The sequence below is a fragment of the Heteronotia binoei genome, chromosome 19 (assembly GCF_032191835.1).
Source record: "Heteronotia binoei isolate CCM8104 ecotype False Entrance Well chromosome 19, APGP_CSIRO_Hbin_v1, whole genome shotgun sequence".
In the NCBI taxonomy this organism is placed as follows: Eukaryota; Metazoa; Chordata; class Lepidosauria; order Squamata; family Gekkonidae; genus Heteronotia; species Heteronotia binoei.
In genome coordinates this window covers 15,037,672-15,063,475 of record NC_083241.1, presented here as the reverse complement: position 1 = coordinate 15,063,475, position 25,804 = coordinate 15,037,672, and the positions used below count along the sequence as shown (strand labels likewise).

At 47.5% G+C, this 25,804-nt stretch overlaps 1 protein-coding gene across 1 annotated transcript in view; it reads right to left on the bottom strand.

Annotated features, from left to right (window-relative positions):
• Window positions 1-25,804, bottom strand: part of AGBL1 (AGBL carboxypeptidase 1) — a 686,235-nt gene that overhangs the window by 348,848 nt on the left and 311,583 nt on the right. The gene's annotated exons all lie outside the window — the stretch shown is intronic.

Here is a 25,804-nt window from a genome sequence, read left to right as displayed (position 1 = left end):
TTACCAATTTCAGCGGCAGACTTGTTTGACAGTGAGAGTGAAATGAAACAAAATCCTCTTTATTTCCACATGCATTGGTAACAGTTGCACCGAAAAGGGGGCAGTGCACTAAAAAAATGACCATCACATGACCACAGCCTCATTTCCTGCTTATTGCTGGTAGTGTCATGAGGGTGGGGCTCTAATGAAACCTGCCCCCAGACACAGCCTAACCCAGGGCATAAAGTCATGTGCTATCTTGACTTGTATTTAAAGAATGTCCCATTATGTAAACATGCCTTTTCAATTTGAATTCAGAACCATCTATGGACAAATGTTCCCTATTATATTTAATCTCTAATATTATATGTGCATGTGTATCTGTTTGCTAGGATTGCCAGGTCCAATCTGAGAAATATCTGGGGACTTTGGGGGTGGAGCCAGGAGACTCTGGGGATGGAGCCAGGAGCAAAGGCATGACAAACATAATTGAACTCCAAAGGGAGTTCTGGCCATCACATTTCAAGGAACCGCACACCTTTTAAATGTCTTCCCTCCATTGGAAATAATGAAGGATAGGGGCGCTGTCTTTTGGGGCTCATAGAATTGGATCGCCTGGTCCAATCATTTTGAAACTTGGTGGTTGTTTTGAGGAGAGGCACCAGATGCTATGCTGCAAATATGGTGAATTTGCTCCAAAAATCAGCACCCCCAGAGCCCCAGTTACCCACGGATCAATTCTCTATTATACCCTATGACAGGCATGGCCAATGGTAGCTCTCCAGATGTTGTTTGCCTATACTCCCATCAGCCCCAGCCAGCACAGCCAATGGCTGGGGCTGATGGGAGTTGTAGACAAAAAACATCTGGAGAGCTACCATTGGCCACCCCTGCCCTATGGGAATTGGTCTCATTAGGGAATAATGGAGTGCCCAGCAGACATTCCCCCCCCACACACACTTTCTGATGACCCTAAAGCGGGGGGAGGGCCTCCAAACCGGGGGATCCCCTGTCCCCACCTGAGGATCGGCAACCCTACGGTTTGTCTATATTTTTGTCTACCACCACTAGGCTCTGCTTTTTGCTCTCAGCATTGTAGATTCATTTGCATTGCATACAGATGTTTGCTGAAATTTTCCATGCAATTTATATTGCATTTATACATACTGCCATTTATACTGCCATTCATAATATACCTATCACTCAATCTCGTAGTAAACTGGCTTCCCTCTGGGTGGCTGATGAAAGCCACAAAATCAGGCCACCCACAGACAAGGGGGGGGGGGTGTTCTGTGCATACTCAGGTACACAGCAAAAAAGAGAGAGAGACTTTGTGTAAGCAGCCACCCATCCAAACAAACCTCAGGAAAGGATCAGTAAGCATAGATACCTTCCAGAAGGGACAGAGTATTAACAGCAATTGAATCATAGTTAGCAGGAAGGGGGAGGGGTGAGTTGGCTTGCTGAAGAGAAGGCTTTAGAGATGATCCTGGAGGATGAGATTTTAGACGGTGGGTTGAGATTTCCAAATGGATTCTCCCCCTTTTTATGATTCTTTACGGGGCCCCAAGTTTCCATTGTATAATGACGATTTATTAGCACTCATACATTGCTGAAAAATGTGTACATTTTATGGGGGAAATCAGCATAAAGAAACTGTAAATGGAAATCACAGGTTCAATTCCTGCCAGGGGAAAGCAAAACTGAAACAGAGATTTGGGGGCTCACAACAGCATAGAGAAGAAATTCAAGGTCCAGTTCTGAGGCCCTTGAACTCTCTCTCTCTCCGTCCCTTCCTCCCTCACTCCCTCCCTCCCTCCCTCTCTTTCTCTTTCTCTCCCTGGTAAAAGAGAAATGAAGTTGCCTACAACTCCCATCAGCCCCAGTCATTGGCCATGCTGGCTGGGGCTGATGGGAGTTGTATGCAAAAAACATCTGGAGAGCTAATGTTGGCCACCCCTGCCATAGGGTATAATAGAGAATTGATCCGTGGGTAACTGGGGCTCTGGGGGTGCTGATTTTTGGAGCAAAGGCACCATATTTGCAGCATAGTATCCGGTGCCCTTCCTCAAAACAACCACCAAGTTTCGAAACGATTGGACCAGGGGATCCAATTCTATGAGCCCCAAAAGACTGCGCTCCTATCCTTCATTATTCATCTCTTTCTCTTTTATTATTCATCTTTCTCTCCCTGGTAAAAGGTAAAGGTAGTGCAAGCACCTGTCGTTTCCAATTCTGGGATGATGTTGCATCACAACGTTATCACGGCAGACTTTTTAATGGGGTGGTTTGCCATTGCCTTCCCCAGTCATCTACATTCCCCCCGCCCCCCACCGAAGCTGGGTACTCATTTTACTGACCTCGGAAAGATGAAAGACTGAGACAATCTTAGGCTGGCTACCTGAACCCAGCTTCTGCCGGGATCGAATTCTGGTTGTGAGCAGAGAGCTCGGACTGCAGTACTGCAGCTTTACCACTCTGCGCCACGGGCCTCCTTTTCTCTCCCTGGTACATACTATATATACCAAACACACATCGCAGAGGTTTATACATTGCCATAATTCATGGAGATTTTATCTCTCATTCTGCATGAAGCAATCTATTACTTACTTTCCACTTTGTTTTTTATAACAATGCTTTTAATGTAAGAACTTTTTAAAAAAAACAAAAAGGGAAACTATACTACAGATGTCTTCCAGCATCACAAGCTTCATAACAGGTTTGTTCATTTCCTTGACTCAGTATTTTCAATTTAAAGTTACCTCCATGCACACCCCCAAAGCATTTGCCATTTCTTTATATCTCACACGTCAAAATTTGCTATAGCAGGGGTGGCCAATGGTAGATCTCCAGATGTTTTTTGCCTACAACTCCCATCAGCCCCAGCCAGCATGGCTGATGGCTGGGGCTGATGGGAGTTGTAGGCAAAAAACATCTGGAGAGCTACCGTTGGCCACCCCTGTGTTATAGAGATATCCATTACTGAAGAATAGAACTTTCTACAGAGCCCAACATCCATCTCATTTGAATCCATACAGGTAAGAGGTCAAACTACACAACAGATCTACATTTTAACAAGCTGAGACTGGGTTCCATGGACACAACTCACTTTCACTGTGGGATCCCTGCCCCTTCTGGGGGAATGGGACCCCTACCTCCATAGGAAGTTATTTGCATCACTTAGGAGCGCAGGCAACTCCAAAGTTATGCAAATAACTATCCAGGGGGCCATTTGAGCTTATGAAAAGGTGCGGGCCAAGAGTCCCCTCCTCCCTCCACATGGTTGTTCTGGAACAAACATTTCCATGATTTTGCATACCAGTCCACTGCCAACTCACTCTCTATTTAGGACTGTTTGCCATTCCATCCTATTGTCTGATGAAGTGTGCTTCTAGCACACGAAAGCTTACATTCTGCATAAAACTTTGTTGGTCTTAAAGGTACAACTCGACTCCTGCTTTATTCTACTGCTTCACACCAACATGGCTGCCCACCTGGATCTATTGACATGGTGGTTCTGGGTCAGCTCAGCTCTTGCAGGCTTTGAAAGCAATGTTTCCTGCAAGCTGCTGCATGACTGAGGCTAAAGTGAATTGAGTCCAGGAAAGACGGACTCAACTGGATTTTTAAAAAAGTATTGTGTATTTCGGCCCTCAGTGTACCTACCACAAATCTATTCCAATCTATTCTATTCTAGTTTATTCTGTGCTATTTCACCCCCCCCTCCCATTTCCAGCACATGAAGCAGCTTATTTCCAAAAGCTCACAATGCCCAGCCATTTCATATAACTTCCTACTGGGGGCTGTTGCATGTATAATTTAGCTGAGACATAGCAGGGTTGCCAATCCCCCGTTGGGTAAATAAAAAAATTGCTAAGAGATACCATAAATTTTAAACAACAAAACAGTGTAATGTAGAGGTCAGTGGTGTTCTGACAAAGCTTGCACGTAGAACTTCAAATAGACAAGAGCATGTAGCAAAAAGACATTCACAGAAGACAGTTCAAAAACAATTTTTCCAATCACAAAGGAGTAACAATATTCCAGTATTTAATTTGTGGGACTAAAAGAAGCCCTTCCAAAGACGTCTGTTCTAGATATCAAGACGTTTCATCAGTTTGGAGGCTTATTTATCACTGGAACCCAATCTTTACAATACATTCACAGGAGACCAACATGTCTATTAGAACACCACAGACCTCTACCTTACACTGTTTTGTTGTTTAAAATTTATGGTATCTCTTAGTGGTTTTTTTTAATTTACATAGCTGTACGCTAAGATCCTATAGCTTCACTAATCCCCAGTTGGGGGCAGTGGATTTGGAAGCCCTGCCCCTGCTTCAGGGTTATCAGAAAGTGTGTGGGGGGAGGGAAACATCTGTTTGACACTCCATTATTCCCAATGGAAACTGGTTCCCATAGGGCAGTGGTGTCAAACTCATTTTTTCTGCGGGCCGGATCTGACATAAATGTGACCTTGTCGGGCTGGGCCACGTGTGTCATAAAATGTAATGCCAGGGAAGGGAAGGGAAGGTCCCCTGTGCAAGCACCAGTCGTTTCCGACTCTGGGGTGACGTTGCTTTCACAATGTTTTCACGTCAGACTTTTTACGGGATGGTTTGCCATCGCCTTCCCCAGTCATCTACACTTTCCTCCCAGCAAGCTGGGGATTCATTTTACTGACCTCAGAAGGATGGAAGGCTGTGTCAACCTCGAGCCGGCTACCTGAAAACCCAGCTTCCACTGGGGATCAAACTCAGGTCGTGAGCAGAGAGCTTGGACTGCAGTACTGCAGCTTTAACACTCTGCACCACAAGGTATAAACCTCAATGTATAAATGCCAGGGAGGGGAGACATAAACTTTATAAAGGACACAGACAAACACGCACTCAGCCTAATCCACCTCACTGGCTTGTTGAGCCTCATCCAACAAAAGGAAAAGAGGCTTGGCTCAGGAGCTCTGCTGTGTAACTGAGAGAGCCTGGCAAAGCAAGCTCTCCTTCCCCCCACATCCTCCCCAAGGGAGGAGCTTTGCTCTGTAGCTCCTGTGCAATTGAGCAAGCCTGGCAAAGCAAGTCATGATGCAGAAGGAAGCAAGAGAGTTAGAAGGAAGCAGATGACAGTGAGTTGCTCGCAGGTCTGATAGGAGCCCTCTGGGGGTCGGATTTGGCCCCTGGGCCACATGTTTGACACCTCTGCCATAGGGTATAATAGATAATTGCTCTGGGGGATCGTTTTTTAAAGTAGAGAAGCCAAATTTTCAGCATAGCATCTGTTGCCTCTCTTAAAAAAACTCCTAAGTTTCAAAAAGATTGGACCAGGGGGTCCAATCCTATGAGCCCCAACAGAAGATGCCCCTATCTTCCATTATTTCCAAATGGAGGGAAGGCATTTAAAAGGTGTGTGGTCCCTTTAAATGTGATGGCCTGCACTCCCTTGGGAGTTCAGTCACATTTGCAACAATCTTACTCCTGCCTCCATGTCAAAGTCTCCTGGCTCCACCCCCAAAGTCCCCAGATATTTCTTGTCTTGGACCTGGCAACCCTTGGCATGGCGTTCCATCCACTGACTCATGCCCACATTGATGACATACTGGAGGAAACCAACCTCTGATACTTCAGTTCAGGAAGGATCTCAGCTCTTCTGGGAAATCCATATGTAGAGCCCTCTGCTTGCTCTCAGCATCTGTTTTTCAGAGGCAGGCAACTTCTAAACATGGAATTCCAATTTCTGCTGCCATAGCTAATGGCCACCACTTGGCTTATCCTCTGACTTTGTCCAAGGCTTTTTTTTGTAGCAGGTACTCCTTTGCATATTAGGCCACACACCCTTGATGTAGCCAGTCCTCCTGGAGCTTATAGTAGGCCCTGTACTAAGAGCCCTGCTCTTGAAGGGTTGGCTACATCAGGGGAGTTCGGCCTAATATGCCTCAAAAAAACCCAAAACCTGACTGTGTGTGTGGAAGACACAAAATTCCCCATCACATGTCTGATGCAAAGTCCTTGTGATTAGATGCCAGGACATTGTAATGTGAAGGGAGATCCTTAGAACAGAATCCAGAACTCTAGAGTTTAAAAATGCCATTGTTGTTTACTAAGGGACAAAGAAGGGGTGGGCAAGGGGAAAAGGGGAGGATAAAAAAACAGTGGGGGGGAAGTGCTAATAGAAAATAGAGAAAAACAAAGGCAAATTCAGATGGAGATGCTGATATGGAGAGTGGAAAGCAGATGGCATAATATAAAGAGGAAACGAACAAGAACATGAGAGAATCAGAGACAAAGAGAGCAGGAGGGAGTTGCGAGTCACTTCTTAGGGAGAAAAAAACTGCTGCAGACAGGAGATAAAAATGATTCCAAAATCTTCTGCCCATTACAGATAACTAGAAAGACAGGGCCCATCACACCGAGTGAGTGATGTTAGGACCGATAATAATAGTACCTGGGGCACAGCCAGCTATAAAAATCTAAAGGGACACATTGTGTTTGATAGCTGGAGAGCAGCTTTGCAATTCTCCGTGCATCCTAATAAGAGCGAGGCGGCTGCAGCGGCGCTGGGCAAGAACGTCTATAGAAAAGGGGGAAGAGATGCAAGCACGCTCCAGGATGCCTTTGGAGCAGCATGGGGCAAGATCAATGCCATGTGTGGCTAAACGGCTCCTGCCAAGAGGGGAAGGAGAAAGCGCCTTTGTGTGCGTTATGGAATTTCAGAGCTGAATTTTCAGAGGAAGCGTGAAAAGCCATTCTCTCTTTTGGGCCCACCTTCGAAGAAGGATGCCACGTTTCCAAGGATGCTTTCTCTTACAGCGGTGCTTTTTGAGGGGTGTGCCAGAACTCCAGGATTTGTGGGAGGCTTCTCCTGGGCTCCTCCGTGAGAATGAGGAACAAACTTTAAAGTGATGTTCTCTATTTCCTCTCTTGTGATAGTCAGGCCACAGATTTAGCAGGAGCTCACAGGAGCACAGCTCCTGAACCTTTCTGAGAGTTCCACCTCTTCCTTCTGAGAGTTCCACCTCCTTGTCCATTGAATAGTAGGTGCAGCTGCATAACAATTCCTGGATAGGAGAGCAGGCAGCCAGCCAGGCAGCCCCCAGTGGCTTTGCCGTGCCCCCAGCAGCCCTCATGAACCCCTGGAGAAGCCCATGCCACCCTTTGTCCACTTCTTATGTGATTTTGGGCATTGGGTGTCTTGCTGGCCTTTTGACTGGGGGGGGGCAGCCCAGAAGAGCCCCAAGCGAGTGAGGCCTGCTTGGACTGGCTGGATCTCTAGCCGGCCCAAGCAGGCCTCACTCACCCGGGGCTCTCCTTTCTTGCTTCGGGTTGCTTTTGGTTGGGGGGGTGGCGTCATATGCTAATGAGTTATGCTGATGAGCTCCGCCACCTATTTTTCTACAAAACGCCCCTGGTGATAGTCATTTCTATTTGGCCGACAGTTTGGGGGCTCTGCTTTCCAGTGTTATTTTTGTCGATCTTGCCTGCATCAACATTGTGCGATGTTCATGCACAATATTTGCTGTATTTATCAACACAATGGCAAGAGTGGAAGCATCAAGCTGATTTCTTGGCAGACCAATACCACAGAAAAAATGAAGATGTTTTTGGGATAACATTCAAAGGCAAAGAAACCGAAAATGGCATGTTTCTTAAAATTGATGCAGTTCTCACAAGGAAGAAGCAAAAATCAAAATATATGGGGGGTATGTGTCAAAAAGCAGTAATGAGAAATTCAAAATTTGAAGCCACTTGATCACTACTAACGTTTCTCAGCAGTGCAAAACAGGGCAACGCTGGGAGCCCCCCAGATTCACACAGGATAACTGAAAATGAGGATTGACCCTAGAACCTTTTCCAGAATCTTCTGCATCAAGATGATGGCTTGGATCTAGTGGTGTCCAACAGGAAACATAACTGGACAGCTGTGCGAGATCTTCTGCAATGCCTGGTGTTTTCTGCCATATATATCATAGTGCCCAGAAGATGGTCATACAAGGTCTTGCACAAGAAGAAATGCAAACAGGGGTACACTAAGTTTGAATTAGTACAAACAGCTACCACAGCTTATGCTTATGTAAGAGTTCTAGTATAAGTGGACATTTGCACTGGATCCAACACAATGTTAACTGGCTTCCCAGAAAGGAGGAGGGTTCTAAGTCGCTGGATCAGGTGAAAGCATAACAGCATATTAGGCAGAGCCACAGACACCTGTTACTCGACATTTGTCATGCAGAATGCTATCAATACATTGCCTGAAATATGGGGGGACAAGGGAACCCTGTGGACAAACATGTAATGAATTCTGTGAGAAGCCAGACGCATTTCAGTAAGACTAGCAAAATTCCTCAAAGGAATGTAATGGCTGATGGAAGGGGAGGAAGGCAGGAGAGAAGGAGTGATATAAGTGGAGGGTCCAGAGGGTAGGTCTAATCACATTGATTCTCACTAAGGCTGTTTCTCTCCTCCATCGCCTCCACCTCTGTTTCCCTCCACACCCTCTCCTCTTAGAACCTATGTTCTTTCAGTCAAAGCAGAGCACTTGTCTTCATTTTGGCCTTTTCCAAGCTGCTCTTTTGACTCTGCCCCTAGAAATCCTTAATTATTTATTTTTATATATGTGTGGGGGGGGAGGGGGGTCTGATTTATTTATTTACTTTCAATTTATATCGCTCCTGTTCCAAACCGACTCACAGTAAGACATTTCTGTTCTTATAGCCAACTTCAAGAGGGGATTGGGTAAAAATATGGAGCAGAGGTCCAACAGTGGCTATTAGCCACAGTGTGTGTTTGTGTGTGTGTGTATTGGTCACTGTGTGATACAGAGTGTTGGACTGGATGGGCCATTGGCCTGATCCAACATGGCTTCTCATGTTCTTATGTTCTGGAGTCAAAAGATAATGGGCGATTACAGTGTAATCTTCAGATATTCCAATAGCTACACTACGAGTTCCACCAATATCTGTGTCTCCTGTACCCCACCCTTCATAAAAACAAGGCAGCATTGTGTGTGTGCACAGGGCTTTTTGTTTGTTTGTTTGTTTGTAGCAGGCACTCCTTTGCATATTGGGCTACACACACCCTTATGTAGCAAATCCTCCAAGAGCTTAAAGGGCTCTTCATACAGAGTCTACTGTAAGCTCCAAGAGGATTGGCTACATCAGGGGTATGTGGCCTGATAAGCAAAGGGATTCCTCCTACAAAAAAAAGCCTTGTGTGTGCATGTGTGTGTGTGTGAAGAGCCATCAAGTCACTTCTGACTTATGAAGATCCTATGAATCAATGTCCTCCAAAATAGGACATTTGTTAACAGCCATCCTCAGGTCTTGCAAAGCGAGGGCCGTGCAAGCATTACATGGTGGTGGAAGAAGTGCCGTCAAATTGCAATGGTGACCCTGCAGGGTTTCCAAGGCAAGAGGTGGTTTGCCATCGCCTGCTTCTGTGAAGCTATGGGTAATTTTTCCCGGGCTACATTTGAAAGCTGGCCTGGTGCTCTTCTTTCCGCTTCCAAGGAGGACCACAACTTTAATCGGGTTATCCCATGACACTAATGGTTGCCAAGTAGTTGATCAATGACATAATTCCCATTGAACGGATCTTTGTGCCTTCCCCACATAAAAATCCAGAGAGGATACATAAATGTGAATTATTTTATGCTTAACATGATTTAAGGCAGAAATATTTTTTTTTCAATCAGAGAACAGCCGAGATTAGGTAGAACATTGTGATTAGGTAGCTGGGCGTGTTCTGAGCAGCTGAAGAGAGGACTGGGAAATGAGTCAAGGTTTTAATGTTCTAAAAAAAGAAGAGACTTTGCTCAGGTCTCTTTATCATTCTCGCCCCCAAAACATTTGTACAGGGCTCCAAAGTAAAATTGCTTTGACACAACAAATGAATCAACGAATGCTTCTATAGATTAATTTGATATGGCCAGTTTTAATGGAAAGGGCTCCTGTAACTGGTGGGAGAGCAAGGAGCATGGCGCAGCCCAGCGGTGGCCAAACTGCAGCTTGGGAGCCACTTATGGTGTTTTCACACTTCTTGTGTGGCTCTCAAAGCCCCCACGACCCTGTTGGCCAGCTTGGAGAAGGCACTGGTCTTCTTTAATCACTTATCCAAGCCAAGCCAGCCAGCAGTTTGGAGAATGCATTTAAATTTGCTTTCTTTCCACCTCTCCCTCTCTCCTTCCTCCCCCATCTAAGAACATAAGAGAGGCCAAGTTGGATCAGGCCAGTGGCCCACCCATTTAACACTGTGTAACATAGTGGCCAAAAAAAACAGGTGCCATCAGAAGGTACATAAGTGGGCCCAGGACACTAGAAGCCCCCTCACTGTTGCCCCACCCCCAAGCACCAAGAATACAGAGCATCACTGCCGCAGACAGAGAGTTCTATCAATGCCCTATGGCTAATAGCAACTGATGGACCTCTACTCCATATGTTTATCCAATCTCCTCTTGAAGCTCTATGCTGGCAGCCGTCACCACCTCCTGTGGCAGAGAATTCCATGTGTTAAGAACATAAGGGACGGTGGCTCAGTGGAAGAGCATCTGCTTGGGAAGCAGAAGGTCCCAGGTTCAATCCCTGGCATCTCTAAAAAAGGGTCCAAGCAAATAGGTGTGAAAAACCTCAGCTTGAGACACTGGAGAGCCGCTGCCAGTCTGAGAAGGCAATACTGACTTCGATGGACCAAGAGTCTGATTTAGTATAAGGCAGCTTCATATGTTCATAAGAACATAAGAGAAGCCATGTTGGATCAGGCCAATGGCCCATCCAGTCCAACACTCTGTATCACACAGTGACCAATATATGTGTGTGTGTGTGTGTGTGTATACACACACACACACACACACACATATATATATATATATATACCCTGTGGCTAATAGACACTGATGGACCTCTGCTCCAGATGTTTATCCAATCCGCTCTTAAAGCTGGCTATGCTTGTAGCCACCACCACCTCCTGTGGCAGTGAATTCCACATATTAATCACCCTTTGGGTGAAGAAGGACTTCCTTTTATCCGTTTTAACCTGATTTCTTTGAATGTGTTAATTACCTTTCTATCCATTTCTAACCCGACTGCTCAGCAGTTTAATTATAAGAACATAAAACATCTATTTCCTTCCTTCCTTCCTTCCTTCCTTCCTTCCTTCCTTCCTTCCTTCCTTCCTTCCTTCCTTCCTTCCTTCCTTCCTTCCTTCCTTCCTTCCTTCCTTCCTTCCTTCCTTCCTTCCCTCCCTCCCTCCCTCCCTCCCTCAAACATCTGATGTTCCTGTCTTGCAGGTCTCAAATATCTGATATTTATTCTATGTGGCTCTTACATTAGCAAGCTTGACCACTCTAGCATAGCCTGATCTTGTCAGACCCCAGAACCTAATCAAGGTTGGGACTTGGATGGGAGACCACCAAGGAATGCTCTGCAGAGGAATGTGCTGGCGACCCCTCTCTGCTTCTTGAGCACCCTTGGTTGGGTTCGCCATAAATCAGTTGTTATTTGACAACATTACATGCATACATAGACATCACTCACCCACGCCTGAATGGCCCAGGCTAGTCTGATCTCACCAGATCTCAGAAGTTAGGCCAAGAAGATGCTTCACTCCTGAGCCACAGGCCCACCCACCTGTCATGGTTTTCCTTTGCACCATGCTTTTGGAATGTTTGTTTTTATGCATAATGTACACAATTTTAAAATGCTCATTAAGGATACAGTATTTTCCCCCTCTGTTCAAATGTGAAGGCTTTCAAGTTCATACCCAGTTTGAAGGAGCTTGGTATGTTTAGCCTGGAGAGGAGATGGCTGAGAGGTGATATGATCACCATCTTCAAGTACTTGAAGAGCTGTCATGGTGCACAGTTGTTTTCTCTTGCCCCAGAAGGTAGGAACAGAACCAATGGGCTGAAATTAAATCAAAAAAGTTTCTAGCTCAATGTTAGGAAGAACTTCCTGACCGTTAGAGCGGTTCCTCAGAGGAACAGGCTTCCTCTGGAGGTGGTGGCCTCTCCTTCCTTGGAGGTTCTTGAACAGAGGTTAGATGGCCATCTGACAGCAATGTGAATCCTGTGAACTTAGGGGGACGTATTTGTGGGTTTCCTGCATTGTGCAGGGGGTTGGATTTAAGGTTGCCAAGTCCAATTCAAGAAATATCTGGGGACTTTGGGGGTGGAGCCAGGAGACTTTGGGGATGAAGCCAGGAGACATTGGGGGCAGACCCAGGAGCAAGGGTGTGACAAGCATAATTGAACTCCAAGGGAGTTCTGGCCATCACATTTAACAGCACACCTTTTAAAATGCCTTCCTTCCATAGGAAATAATGAAGGATAGAGGCACCTTCTTTTGGGGCTCATAGAATTGGACTCCCTCGTCCAATCGTTTTGAAACCTGGGGAGTATTTTGGGGAGAGGCACTAGATGCTATACTACCTCAAAAAACAGCCCCCCCCCCCAGAGCCCCCGACACCTCCAGATCAATTCCCCATTATACCCTATGAGAATTGATCTCCACATAGGGAATAATGAAGTGCTCAGCAGATGTCCCCCCCCCCGTTTCTGGTGACTCTGAAGCAAGGGATTGGCCTCTCTACTCACGAGTTGCTGCCAACTTCTTCAGAGTAACACAGACACACCATCCCAAGAGGACGCCTTTCCAATCGAAGATTGAAGCCTCTGGAGGGGGAAAGTCACATGGTGGCTGTGGGGGCGGGGCTTCCCCCCACTGGCCAGCTGACTGGGGGCGGGAAGGAGCCTGGGAAAGCAGGAGAACTCCTGCTGGGATCTGGGGATTGGCAAGCCTAGTTGGATTAGATGACCCTGGAGGTCCCTTCCAACTCTATGGTTCTAAGTTTACATTCTTGAATCTGAACCCAGATGTCCAGTCCTGTGGACATGTCCTACAGGGCAACACATCCAGCCAGGCTGGGGGAAAGAGCACCCTGGGCCATTCAGATCAGTGAAATGGCACAAGGGAAGGTAGAAGCCCCTTCTCCCCTTGTGCTATGGTCTCAACAGAGTTGTCAACTCCAAGGTGGGAAAATCCTGGATACTGGGGGTGGAGCTTGGAGAGGGCAGGGTTAGGGGACTTTAGCAGAGTACAATGCCATTGAGTCTGCCTTTCAAAGCAGTCATTTTCTCCAGGGAACTGATCTCTGGAGATCAGTTCCAATTCTACGAGATCCCCAAGCCCCACCTGGAGGATGGCCAGCCAAAGTCCCAATCTGTGGATCCAGTCTGTGCTCTTGTCCCAATCTGAACCAGGGAGCTTGGACTGGGCTTTGAACTAAAAATCATTTTAGAAAACAAGTGCAACATATAGAGCAGAGGTCCACCAATGGCTATTAGCCACAAGGTATAAATGGAACTCTCTGTCTGGGGCATGTGATACCCTTTATTCATGGTGCTTGGAGGGGGCAACAGTGGGAGGGCTTCTAGTGTCTTGGCCCCACTGGTGGACCTCCAAATGGCATCTGTTTTTTTAGTCACTGTGTGACAGTGTGTTGGACTGGATGGACCATTAGCCTGATCCATCATGGCTTCTCTTACGTTCTTAAGCAGCCCGCTCCACAGAACTCTGCCTCTAAACAGAGCCAAGCAATTGGTTAAAAGAAAGATCAGACAAAATGACATATTCAATCAGTGGACAGCCATGGGCAAAACACACCACAGCTTTCAGCAACTCTGATGAACAACCCAATTTATCTTTCCGCAATATTATTTGTATGCTATGGGTCAGTGTAAACTGGAACCATCCCCTCATTTTTCAGGAATCGTATCTCCTGAGCCCCTGAGATGGCCTTTTGTCAGTTCCTTCTGGAAGCTATCAGTTCCATGCCTGGGTTAGCCAAAGGGCTCTCACCACCGTGACATCCAAGAGATTCCTTATGCAGATAGCCTTAAAGGAAGGTAGGCGATGCAGTTGCATTGCCAAGGAGACGTAACAGCACTCCCGACTCTGCTGAGCACATAATAGGGCAGAAGCAGACTTCTCCCCCCCCTTTTTTTTCTTATGAATGGAAGGAATTTCTCTCTGATCCGCTCGGCTGCCCCTTCCTTGTCCATTCGACACTCCGTCCCCTTCCCAGATGGTGCAGATTTGAATGATAAAACTGTCAACTTGGCAGCACATCATCCAAGCCAAAAAAAAATGAAATGAAATGAAATGAAATGAAAAGGCGCCAACTGGCTGATCATTGCAGCATCTCCAATGAAGCAAGAAGGTGTGTCTGCACAGACAAGATCCAGGAGCCTCAGGGAGGACTTAGAAAGGGTCAGGAGGGTTTTGCAAAGATGACTTGCAGCTGAGCTGCGGTTGGGATAAAGGGCTGACTTCCTAGCTGGTCAGAGTGTTGGCCTAGGCCAGGGGTAGGGAATGTTGGCTCTCCAGATGTTTTTTTGCCTACAACTTCCATCAGCCCCAGCCATGCTGGCTGGGGCTGATGGAAGTTGTAGGCAAAAAAACATCTGGAGAGCCAACATTCCCTACCCCTGGCCTAGGATCTGGGAGACTCGTGTTCAAATGCCCGCTCTGCCATGATAGCTTGCTGGGTGACTTTGGGCCACACTATCCACCTAACCTACCTGACGGGGTTTCAGTGGGGATGAACTGGAGGAAAGAGGAGAGATGTAAGCTGCTTTGGGTCCCTACTGGAGAGAATGTGGAGGTAAAAAGGAAGTAAATAAGAAAATAAAATAGCAGGCTGTACAGTGAGAACAAAATGGGACACAGCATCAGCCCTGGAACAAGTTTAGCCAGTGCCCCCTTTGGTGCTGGCTGCACTACAAGGGGTGCTTGGCTTGGATCTGGACCACAGCAATGGTAGTTGAGCCTACACTCAATGCCATTATTGCCACAGTCCCTGTTTGAAGTATAGCCCTTAGAATTCACATGAAAAAATATGTCTGAATAACCCCCATCCCTGGTGTAAAACTTCGTTAGAGTAGGAAAGACAACATTTCAGGGAGGAGGACTGATTTCAAACCTAGTCTTTTCCATCCATGCTCCCCAAAACTTCACATCGAACAAAGCAGAGATACCAGAGAAACACAGAAGCAGCCATTGATAAATCATCAAGTGGGAATACCATAGAAGCAACCATGGACCCATCAAGTAGGAATCCCATAGAAGCAACCACATAACTGTCATCAAGAGAAAACCATAGAAGCAACCATGGACCCATCAAGTAGGAATCCCATAGAAGCAACCACATGTCATCAAGAGAAAACCATAGAAGCAACCATGGGCCCATCAAGTAGGAATCCCTTAGAAGAACCACAAAAGTGTCATCAAGTGAGAAAACCATAGAAGCAACCATGGACCCATCAAGTAGGAATCCCATAGAAGCAACCACATAACTGTCATCAAGAGAAAACCATAGAAGCAACCATGGACCCATCAAGTAGGAATCCCATAGAAGCAACCACATAACTATCATCAAGAGAAAACCATAGAAGCAACCATGGGCCCATCAAGTAGAAATCCCTTAGAAGAACCACAAAAGTGTCATCAAGTGAGAAAACCATAGAAGCAACCATGGACCCATCAAGTAGGAATCCCATAGAAGCAACCACATAACTGTCATCAAGAGAAAACCATAGAAGCAACCATGGACCCATCAAGTAGGAATCCTATAGAAGCAACCACAGATCCATCATCTAGTGAGAACAAAAGACTGTTAGCAGTCAGACTCCTCCTCTTGCTGAGGGTCAGATTATACCTAGAAAATCATAAACACCCTTGCTACAATATCATCTCTGATACTGTAAGTGCCTGTCTCAAAATAACACAAAATGGATGCCGTCCAGAGACAAGTCTGGACATGTTTATTTTATTTTTTTTATTTTATTCGATTTATATCCCGCCCTACCCCACCGAGGTGGGCTCAGGGCGGCTTACAACAGTAAAAGCTAACACAAATCGGTTTAAATATGATTAAAATTATACAATAAAAACATAAAAACCTAAAAATACATAAAACTCACATCGGTATACACTATGCTACATTTTCCTTAAATCAGTCCTTCAATTTCCAATATTCAGTAATCTGATGTTTGAGATTTAGTATTCGGCATTCTGATCACAATTAATTATATGCCAACCGGAAGAGGGTTGTTTTACAGGCCCTGCGGAACTGCTCCAGGTTCCACAGGGCCCTCACCTCCTCCGGGAGCTGATTCCACCAACAGGGAGCTGCAATCGAGAAGGCCCTGTCCCTGGTCGCTTTCAGACGGGCCTCCTTTGGCCCAGGGATTACAAGGAGGTTCTGAGACCCCGACCTCAGCACTCTCTGGGGAACATGTGGGGAGAGACGGTCCCTAAGGTAGGCAGGTCCCAGACCATAAAGGGCTTTAAAGGTCATAACCAGCACCTTGTACCGAACTCGGTATGTTATCGGCAGCCAGTGCAGTTCCCGAAGCCCCGGCTGAATGTGCTCCCATCTAGGGAGCCCTAACAACAGCCGGGCAGCGGCATTCTGCACTAGCTGCAACTTCCGGGTTCGACACAGGGGCAGCCCCATGTAGAGGGCATTGCAGTAGTCCAGCCTCAAGGTGACCGTTGCATGGATCACTGTTGCCAGGTCACCGTCCTCCAGGAAAGGGGCCAGCTGCCTTGCCCGCCTAAGATGAAAGAATGCGGACTTGGCAGTGGCTGCTATCTGGGCCTCCATAGTTAGGGTAGGCTCCAGTAGCACCCCCAGGCTCCTAACCCTGTGCGCCGCTGACAGAGGCACACCGTCGAGGGCCGGTAAGGGAATCTCCCTCCCCGGACCATGGCGACCCAGGCAAAGGATTTAGCTTCAGCCCACTCAGCCTGAGCCATCTAGACACGGCCTGCAATGCCAGGTCCAGGTTTTCTGGGACACAGGCAGGCCGGCCGTCCATAAGTAGATAGAGCTGGGTGTCATCAGCGTACTGGTGGCAGCCCAGCCCATATCTCCGGGCAATCTGGGTAAGAGGGCGCATATAGATGTTAAACAACATCGGGGATAGAACTGCTCCCTGAGGAACCCCGCAATCCAACGGGTACCTCTGGGACAATTCACCCCCAATCGCCACTCTTTGTCCCCGACCTTTGAGGAAAGAGGTAAGCCATTGTAAAGCCAACCCCTGAATCCCCACGTCGGCGAGACGGCAAGTCAGCAACCGATGGTCGACCGTATCGAACGCTGCTGACAGGTCTAACAACATCAGTACCGCCGAGCCGCCTCGATCCAGATGCCGCTGGAGATCATCCACCAGGGCGACTAGCACTGTCTCCATCCCATGACCCGGGTTTAGAACTGTGCATAAGAGCGGCTGGCTAGCTGACCTCTTCCTCACCCAATATCCCTCACTGCTCTAGGCCAAAATTTTCACATGAGGAGGGGAAAAAAAAGCACAGCCTCTATCCTAAAATGCTTCTTGAATTATAATTGTCAAAAAAAAAAAAGTTCTTTTCGCATGAAGCTCCAGGACAGATGGTAAGAAGAGGAGATAAAAGCCCTTTGAAGGGGGGAAAGAAATAGAAACCTCGAGACAGAAACTTTTTGTCCAAGATTCAGACAGTCAAGAGGACCACACTGTTGAGGTATGAATCTATCTTAACCCAGTATGACAGCTCTGCTTTGACAGATGGTGATCTAGCAGGCATGTTAGGTCACAGTGACCTTATCAGCAGGCTGGTTTGAGCCGGCTGAGAACAGGTGAAGGAACATGCTGAGTCAGCATGACACTGCACAGCCGGGATTGGCTGACTGAACTATAAGTAAACTGTGTGTGCAACACACGGGTCTCTCTTCGAGGGTTAGCTGTCTGGCGGAGCATTTTGTCTGTGTAATCAATATATTGGACTGCACTAGTGAGCACTTATTGTATACTCTGTAAATACACTACTTTGACACTAGCTGCAGGTGTCTGGCTGATTTCTTTCCTGGAGCTCTGTGTCGGGCACGTCACGAAGCTCACTCTGCTAACTACCGCACCGACAGGGTTATGGGCCCAGGGCGGTTCCGCTGCGCGGAGGAGCACCGTGAGAGTTGAGCTGCCGAGAGTTCGGAAGGAGCCGGAGGCGAGGAACGCCGGTTGAAGGACAAAAAAGCACCAGCTATCTCGTTTTGAGAGCCAGAGGGACGACGGCAGCCAGCTGTGTGGAGGAGTCGGCATCATGGCTCAGCAGCAGCTTGCAGTGGCCATTGAGAAGCTTAACTCAGCCAACTACGCGGTGTGGAGCCTGAGAATGGAACACTACCTTAAGCGTGAAGGGCAATGGCTGTTTGTAAGTAATCCCCCTGCAGCGTTAACTCCTGCCGAGACTGTGTTAGCCGATAAGGCACTGGCAAACATCGTGCTAGCAGTAGGAGATGACCAGTTGGTATATGTGCGAGGGAAGGACACTCCCAAGGCTGCCTGGGACGCGCTCAGTGGGGTTCATGTTAGTACCACTGCTGGCTCCCTCATGGCCTTGACTAGGAAGATGTTTCGCACTGTAATGCCAGCTGGAGGGTGTGTGAAAAAGCACATCAAGAAGCTAACGGACTGTTTCGTTGAGCTTGAGGCCAGAGGCAAGACTGTAGCTCCCGATGACAGAGTTTACATTTTACTGTCGTCGTTGTCGCCTGAGTTTACTCCCTTGATAAAGTCCCTGGAGACGGTTGATGTGGCGACTCTAACGATGGAGTATGTCTGTGCCCACCTGCTTGATTTCCAAGAGAGGATTACAGCAGTGAGTTGTCCGGGGGTGTCGGCTGAGGAGCGTGTGGTTATCAGCTCGTCCGGGAAGGCGTCCAGGAGTGAGCCAGCTTTTGCTGCTGGCAGACGACCAAAGGCTGAGAAAGAGGAGCCGACTGCACTGGCAGTCCGACGCTGCTATGGCTGTGGATCATTTCGGCACCTGCTTCGAGCTTGCCCAGAGAGGGGAAAGCGGCGTGGACGGAGGCAGCGAGAGCAGAGGACCACCAGCCCGTGTGAGGAAGAAGCCCGGCTGGTCACGTCTGCAGGAGAGAGCACAGGGTCTGCTTGGATTTTAGACTCTGGTGCAACAAGCCATCTCTGCTGCGAGAAGGAGCTGTTGAACAATATTGACATTCCTGAGCACAGTCATGTCAGATTAGCTGACGGGACTTCCGCGGCTGTTATTTGCTCAGGGAGTATTGAATTTCCTGTATTAGATTGCAATTTGCAGCATATCTTGTGTGTACCCACATTACGGTCGAACCTGCTAAGTGTGAGCATGTTAATTGACCAGGGATACCAGGTAAAGTTTGAAAAGACCTGTTGCAAAATCCTAGGAGGTGGGGGGAAGCTGCTTGCAACTGGGAAGAGAGAAGGTAACATATATGTGGTCCAGAGTCATTGTGCCCAGGTGGCACAGGTGTCAAATGTGCCAGTGCACAATCAGTGTATACATCTGCTCCACAGGAGACTCGGGCACTGTGGGTTTAGAGCGTTAAAAAAGACCCTGCAGTTGGTGCCAAGTCTAAAGGTAAAACCCTGCAAATGTTACCTAGATTGTCAGGTCTGCAAAAAGACCAAGAGCAGGGCTTGTGCTGTTTCTAAGCAAAGCACAAGGGAGAGTAAGCGTGCCCTGGAACTCGTCCATTTGGACGTGATTGGCCCATTGCCAAAAAGTCTGTCGGGGAGGAGGTACTGCCTAGTGGCTACCAACGACCATACCAGGTATTCTTGGGTCTTTGCCATGGTGCATAAATCTGAAGTATACAAGGTGTTCACTAAGTGGGTCAAAGCGGTTGAGAGGCAGTTAGGTGTAAACCTCCAGGCTATTCAGAGCGACAGAGGGGGGGAATTCTTATCTAACGATTTGAAACGTTGGCTGGAGAACAAGGGCATTGCCCACCGTTTAACGAACCCGGCCACGCCCCAAGAGAATGGGCTAGCAGAGCGCACAGGGGCTGTACTACAGACTATAATGTACAGCATGCTAGAAGATGCAAAGTTGCCAATATCTTATTGGGCCGAGGCCATGTACTGTGCTGGTTTTGTGCATAATAGACTTTGGTCCAGAGCTATAAATAATTTGCTTTACAGATTGCTGTTCCATAGGATTCCAAACCTGAAGTTTCTGAAAGTCTTTGGGACACAAGCCTGGGTTGGCATCCACTCCAAGAACAGGAGGGAGGGGGATGGCCGGGCAGAGAGCCTAACTTTTCTGGGCTACAAGCCAGAAGCTAGGTGTTATCGCTTCTGCGATAAGAGAAAGAAAATAAAGCTCTGTAAGACTGCTCAGTTTAACGAGGCAGCCAGGTGGCCGCAGTTACACTCTGATAAGAAAGAACTTGTACTCCTGCCAATTACTGATAATGATGCTGGAGTCCTGCCAAGGGTAATTAAGCAGGAACAATCTCCCGACCGGGGGTTGGCAAGCCGAGGGCCAGGGAAAGGTGAGCCCAAAGCTGGCACAGAGCCTCAGATGCAAAGTCAGGAGGCAGAACTTGAGAGTCAGGAGGTGCAACCTCTAAATCAACAGGAGGTGGAACCTGAAAGTCAGGAGGAACCAGGCCAGGAGGTGGCAACAGACCAGCCTGAAGGAGACGAGGCCGGTCCAAGCACGAGAGTATCCACTAGAGCCACAAAGGGCATCCCTCCTGCCAGGTATAAGGTGCCTTATGTTACATGGGTAATTAAACCAGACCCAGCAGGGTTCCAGGAAACGCTCAGGAAAAAGGCTGAGGCGTGGAAGGTCTGGGTGGCAGAGTGTGAGGCACGGAATAAAGAGGCAGAAGCCAAACGCCAGAGGGAACTGGCGGACCAGGACAGTGATAATGAGTTCCTGGATTGGAAGCTGTAAATTTGTATATATGAGAAGCATGTAACATTGCTGTCTGTGTACCAAATGTGAAAGCATGTATGTATAACCATGCAGGACATTGAGAATGATGTACAGTTACCAGATGTGAACATGTAAACTGTATCCAATGTCAGAAATCACTATGGTTGGGTGCACTGGGTTCGATAGATTAGGAGGTGTGTTGAGGTATGAATCTATCTTAACCCAGTATGACAGCTCTGCTTTGACAGATGGTGATCTAGCAGGCATGTTAGGTCACAGTGACCTTATCAGCAGGCTGGTTTGAGCCGGCTGAGAACAGGTGAAGGAACATGCTGAGTCAGCATGACACTGCACAGCCGGGATTGGCTGACTGAACTATAAGTAAACTGTGTGTGCAACACACGGGTCTCTCTTCGAGGGTTAGCTGTCTGGCGGAGCATTTTGTCTGTGTAATCAATATATTGGACTGCACTAGTGAGCACTTATTGTATACTCTGTAAATACACTACTTTGACACTAGCTGCAGGTGTCTGGCTGATTTCTTTCCTGGAGCTCTGTGTCAGGCACGTCATGAAGCTCACTCTGCTAACTACCGCACCGACACACACTCCCTGCCGCTTCCTTCAGTATAACCCCCCTGACTTTTTGCAATGTCTTACTTAGAAATGCTGCTTGCCTTTACCCAGATGCACTTGTCATCTTGTTCTGCTGTGCCTTGTTGGACCTTACAAAAGCCATGGTGCCCAGGATTTGGTTTAACCAGAAGTTTCAGAGCTTCTTCTCAGGATGTCCAGGCAAAAGTGTAACATATCAGTGACTTGTATCCTGCCAGCCACTTGCATTGCAGGAAGGTCCCTGCAGCCAGAGGACAGTTTGAGGCCTGGCTGTGAAGAGGTTCCCTTTTCTCCTTTCTCATCTAGCCTTTTCATGTCAACAAACTTGACTGGGAAGAATGAAAAGATAGAATGTGAGAGATCAGGTGACTTCCCTTACCACCCACCATGCTTGAGGCTTCAGGCTTGAGGTTTTGCTGTGGATTCCACCAAGACCTGCCAAATCTCCTGAAGCACAGATCCTGTAACACAGCGGTATAGCCTAAGAACCAAAAAAATGGCACCTGGCAGACAGAGGGAGGAGAACCTGTGGAGGTATGGGCACAGTTTAACATCCCTCCTTCTCCATTGTGTTCCATTTCTGATCGTCAAGGCACTGCCTCCTTGATCCACTAACCACATTCTGAAGCTCCTGCTTGTCCTGCCTCTTGAGACTTAGAACCCCCATGCCTGAACAGACCAAGAACCCAGAACTCTGCCCAAGGGGCCTCTGTGCCTTTGCAAGCTGAAGTTCTCATTTTCTCCCCCTCTCATTTGTATGTCAATGATCACACTCGACTCCACCAGAACTCATCTTGCTGAATGACATTTGAGCCATCTGGTTGCCAACTGGCTTCATAACGCTGCTGAAGGTCTTCTTCTTCCCCTCTTACTCGCAGGGGCAGCATTTATGCCACTGCCACTCTCTCCCGCCCCCAATGACACTGCAGTTCCTCCCACTTCCTCTTGGGCCAATGCTGCTCCCAAGCATCCCTCTTCCCAGCTGTGGGGGCTCCAAGGCCCTGCCATTAATTAGTTTAATAAGCTTTCAGTGTTTCACCTTCACCTAGTCTCTGACTGGGTTTTTGTCATGCAAGAAGCTCATTTCGTCTTGAGATAAATGATTCCAGGTTCATGTTCCTTTCACTCCATGCATTTGTCAGTCGCAAAAAGATCTTCCTTGACTGTTTTTGTCACTTGAGACAGCTACATCTGACTGGCACAGATGCATCTACTCTCCCAGGGTCTACTGGAGTGTGTCACAACACTCTTGCCCAAGGGAGCCTGGTTTCCTATCTGTCCAGTCACAGGGACATATGTAGAGATGACTATAGATATTTGTGCCCCTTAGAGGCCAAGTCACACATTACAAAGTCCACCTGAGCCCCATAAGGACTGTCAGTCAGATGAGTTCTGGGTAGGGGTCGTTTTGTAGAAAAATAGGTGGTGAAGCTTATCCAGGGATTGTTATGCAGCTGCACCTACTATTCAATGGGCAAGGTGGGGAGGAGGAGGGGGGACCCTCAGAAAGGTTCAGGAGCTGTGCTCCTGTGAGCTCCTGGTGAATCCAAGGCTTGGTTCTGGGAGTTCTATGCTCCCCAAGAGCACAGAGGCCTGGTTCAGACTGGAGGGGGGGAGATTTTAAGTCTCCCCTTACAGACCTGAGTTCAGTCCCAGCAGAAGCTGGGTTCAGGTAGCCAGCTCAAGGTTGACTCAGACTTCTATCCTTCCGAGGTCAGTAAAATGAGTACCCAGCTTGCTGGGGGTCAAGTGTAGATGGCTGGGGAAGGCAATGGCAAACCACCCCATAAAAAGTCTGCCAGGAAAATGCTGTGATGTGATGTCACCCCAGACTCTGAAACGACTGGTGCTTACACAGAGGACTACCTTTATCTTTTTTACAGCATTTTCCTGACCTCTGTTGCGGAATTAGGGCTAGATTGAGTCACAGTTGTCTGCCTATGCTAACCCAGTGCAATTTCAAGTTCTATATTAGTTAGACTCCATACTTGAAACTTTGGTTCTGTTTTCCATGAGGCTTTAGAACACCTTCCTGGTATCAATAACCATGTTTTTTAGCCTAACATGACTGCTGCATTTTGGAATGTTTAAAAAGGTAAAGGTAGTCCCCTGATGATGCTGCACTCGTCTCCCACTCGGTATCAGCTCTGCAGCATATGACGTCCTGCTTTGCAGAGGCTGCCAAGCTATTCAGCCTAGAAGTTAGTCTGAAGAAGACAGAAGTTCTCCACCAGCCTGCACCCCAGGAAGATTATCACCCTCCCTGCATCACTGTGGGTGAATCAGTTCTGAAGACAGTCCAGCAGTTCAGCTACCTGGGGTACATCATCTCCTCAGATGCCAAGATCGACAAGGAGATTGACAACAAGTATCAAAGCCAGTATCATAATGCCCCTGTATAAATCGATGGTGCGGTCTCATTTGGAGTACTGTGTGCAGTTCTGGTCGCCGCACCTCAAAAAGGATATTATAGCATTGGAGAAAGTTCAGAAAAGGGCAACTAGAATGATTAAAGGGCTGGAACACCTTCCTTATGAAGAAAGGTTGAAACGCTTAGGGCTCTTTAGCTTGGAGAAACGTCGACTGAGGGGTGACATGATAGAGGTTTACAAGATAATGCATGGGATGGAGAAAGTAGAGAAAGAAGTACTTTTCTCCCTTTCTCACAATACGAGAACTCGTGGGCATTCGATGAAATTGCTGAGCAGACAGGTTAAAACGGATAAAAGAAAGTACTTCTTCACCCAAAGGGTGATTAACATGTGGAATTCACTGCCACAGGAGGTGGTGGCGGCCACAAGCATGGCCACCTTCAAGAGGGGGTTAGATAAAAATATGGAGCAGAGGTCCATCAGTGGCTATTAGCCACAGTGTGTATGTGTGTGTTCTTATGTTCTTAACAGGCTGGCAAAGGCAAACCGTGCATTTGGCCGACTGCACAAAAGAGTGTGGAGCAACAAGCATCTGAAAAAAGGCACAAAGATCAATGTTTACAAAGCGGTTGTGATGACAACCCTCATCTACGGCTCCAAATCGTGGGTTTTATACCGTCATCACCTGCGACTCCTCGAGCGCTTTCATCAGTGCTGCCTTCGCACCATCCTCAACATCCACTGGAGTGACTTTGTGACCAACACTGAAGTCCTCAAGTGGGCGGAGGTTACCAGTATCGAGGCACTGCTGCTGAAGATGCAGCTGCGCTGGGCAGGGCATATTTCTAGGATGGAAAACCACCGCCTTCCCAAGATTGCCCTGTATGGTGAACTCTCCACCGGTCATCGAAATAGAGGGGCACCAAAGAAGAGGTACAAGGACTCCTTGAAGAAATCCCTTGGCACCTGTCGCATCAACCATCACCAGTGGTCTGACCTAGCCTCAGATCGCAAAGCATGGAGACACACCATCCACCAGGCTGTCTCTTCCTTTGAGAACGCACGCATAGCTGGTCTTGAGGACAAAAGGAGATTGAGGAAGAATCGCACTGCTACAGCACCAACCCTAAATCAGACTTTTCCCTGCAGCCACTGTGGCCGGACCTGCCTGTCCCGCATTGGTCTTGTCAGCCACCAGCGAGCCTGCAGCAGACGTGGACTATTGCACCCTTCTTAAATATTCGTTCGTGAAGCCAAGCCGAGAGAGTCCCCTGTGCAAGCACCAGTCATTTCCGACTCTGGGGTGACTGTCACATCACAACATTTTCACGACAGACTTTTTTAACAGAGTGGTTTGCCATTCCCTTCCCCAGTCATCTGCACTTTACCCCCAGCAAGTTGGGTACTCATTTTACTGACCTCGGAAGGATGGAAGGCTGAGTCAACCTTGAGCTGGCTGCCTGAACCCAGCTTCTGCCAGGATTAAACTCAGGTCGTGAGCAGAGCTTCGACTACAATTCTGCAGCTTAACACTCTGCACCACGGGTCTCTTTTTGAAATGTTTAAAAAGGTAAAGGTAGTGCAAGCACCAGTTGTTTTCAACTCTGGGGTGGTGTTGCTTTCACAACATTTTCACAGCAGATTTTTTAAGGGGTGGTTTGCCATTGCCTTCCCCAGTCATCTACGCTTCCCCCCCCAGCAAGCTGGGTACTCATTTTACCGACCTCGGAAGGATGGTAGACTGAGTCAACTTGGAGCCAGCTACCTGAACCAGCTTCCACTGAGATCAAACACAGGTCATGAGCAGAGGGCTCCAACTGCAGTACTGCAGCTTTACCACTCTGCGCCACAGGGCTCTTTTTGGAATGTATATGTACTATCAAATTCTAAATTGCCAGGGTATATCTTTTTATAAACTTACTGTGTGCAGTGTTTATTTGGTATGTTTTAATGAATTTACATTGAGATTGAAGTTAAATAAATAAGGGGTGGTAGTGGAAAACCTGTCTCTCTTTCTTGATGCAACTGGGAAACTAGGGGCGATGGTTTCAGGATGATACAATTGTGCACTTTATTTCTATTAGTTTGGT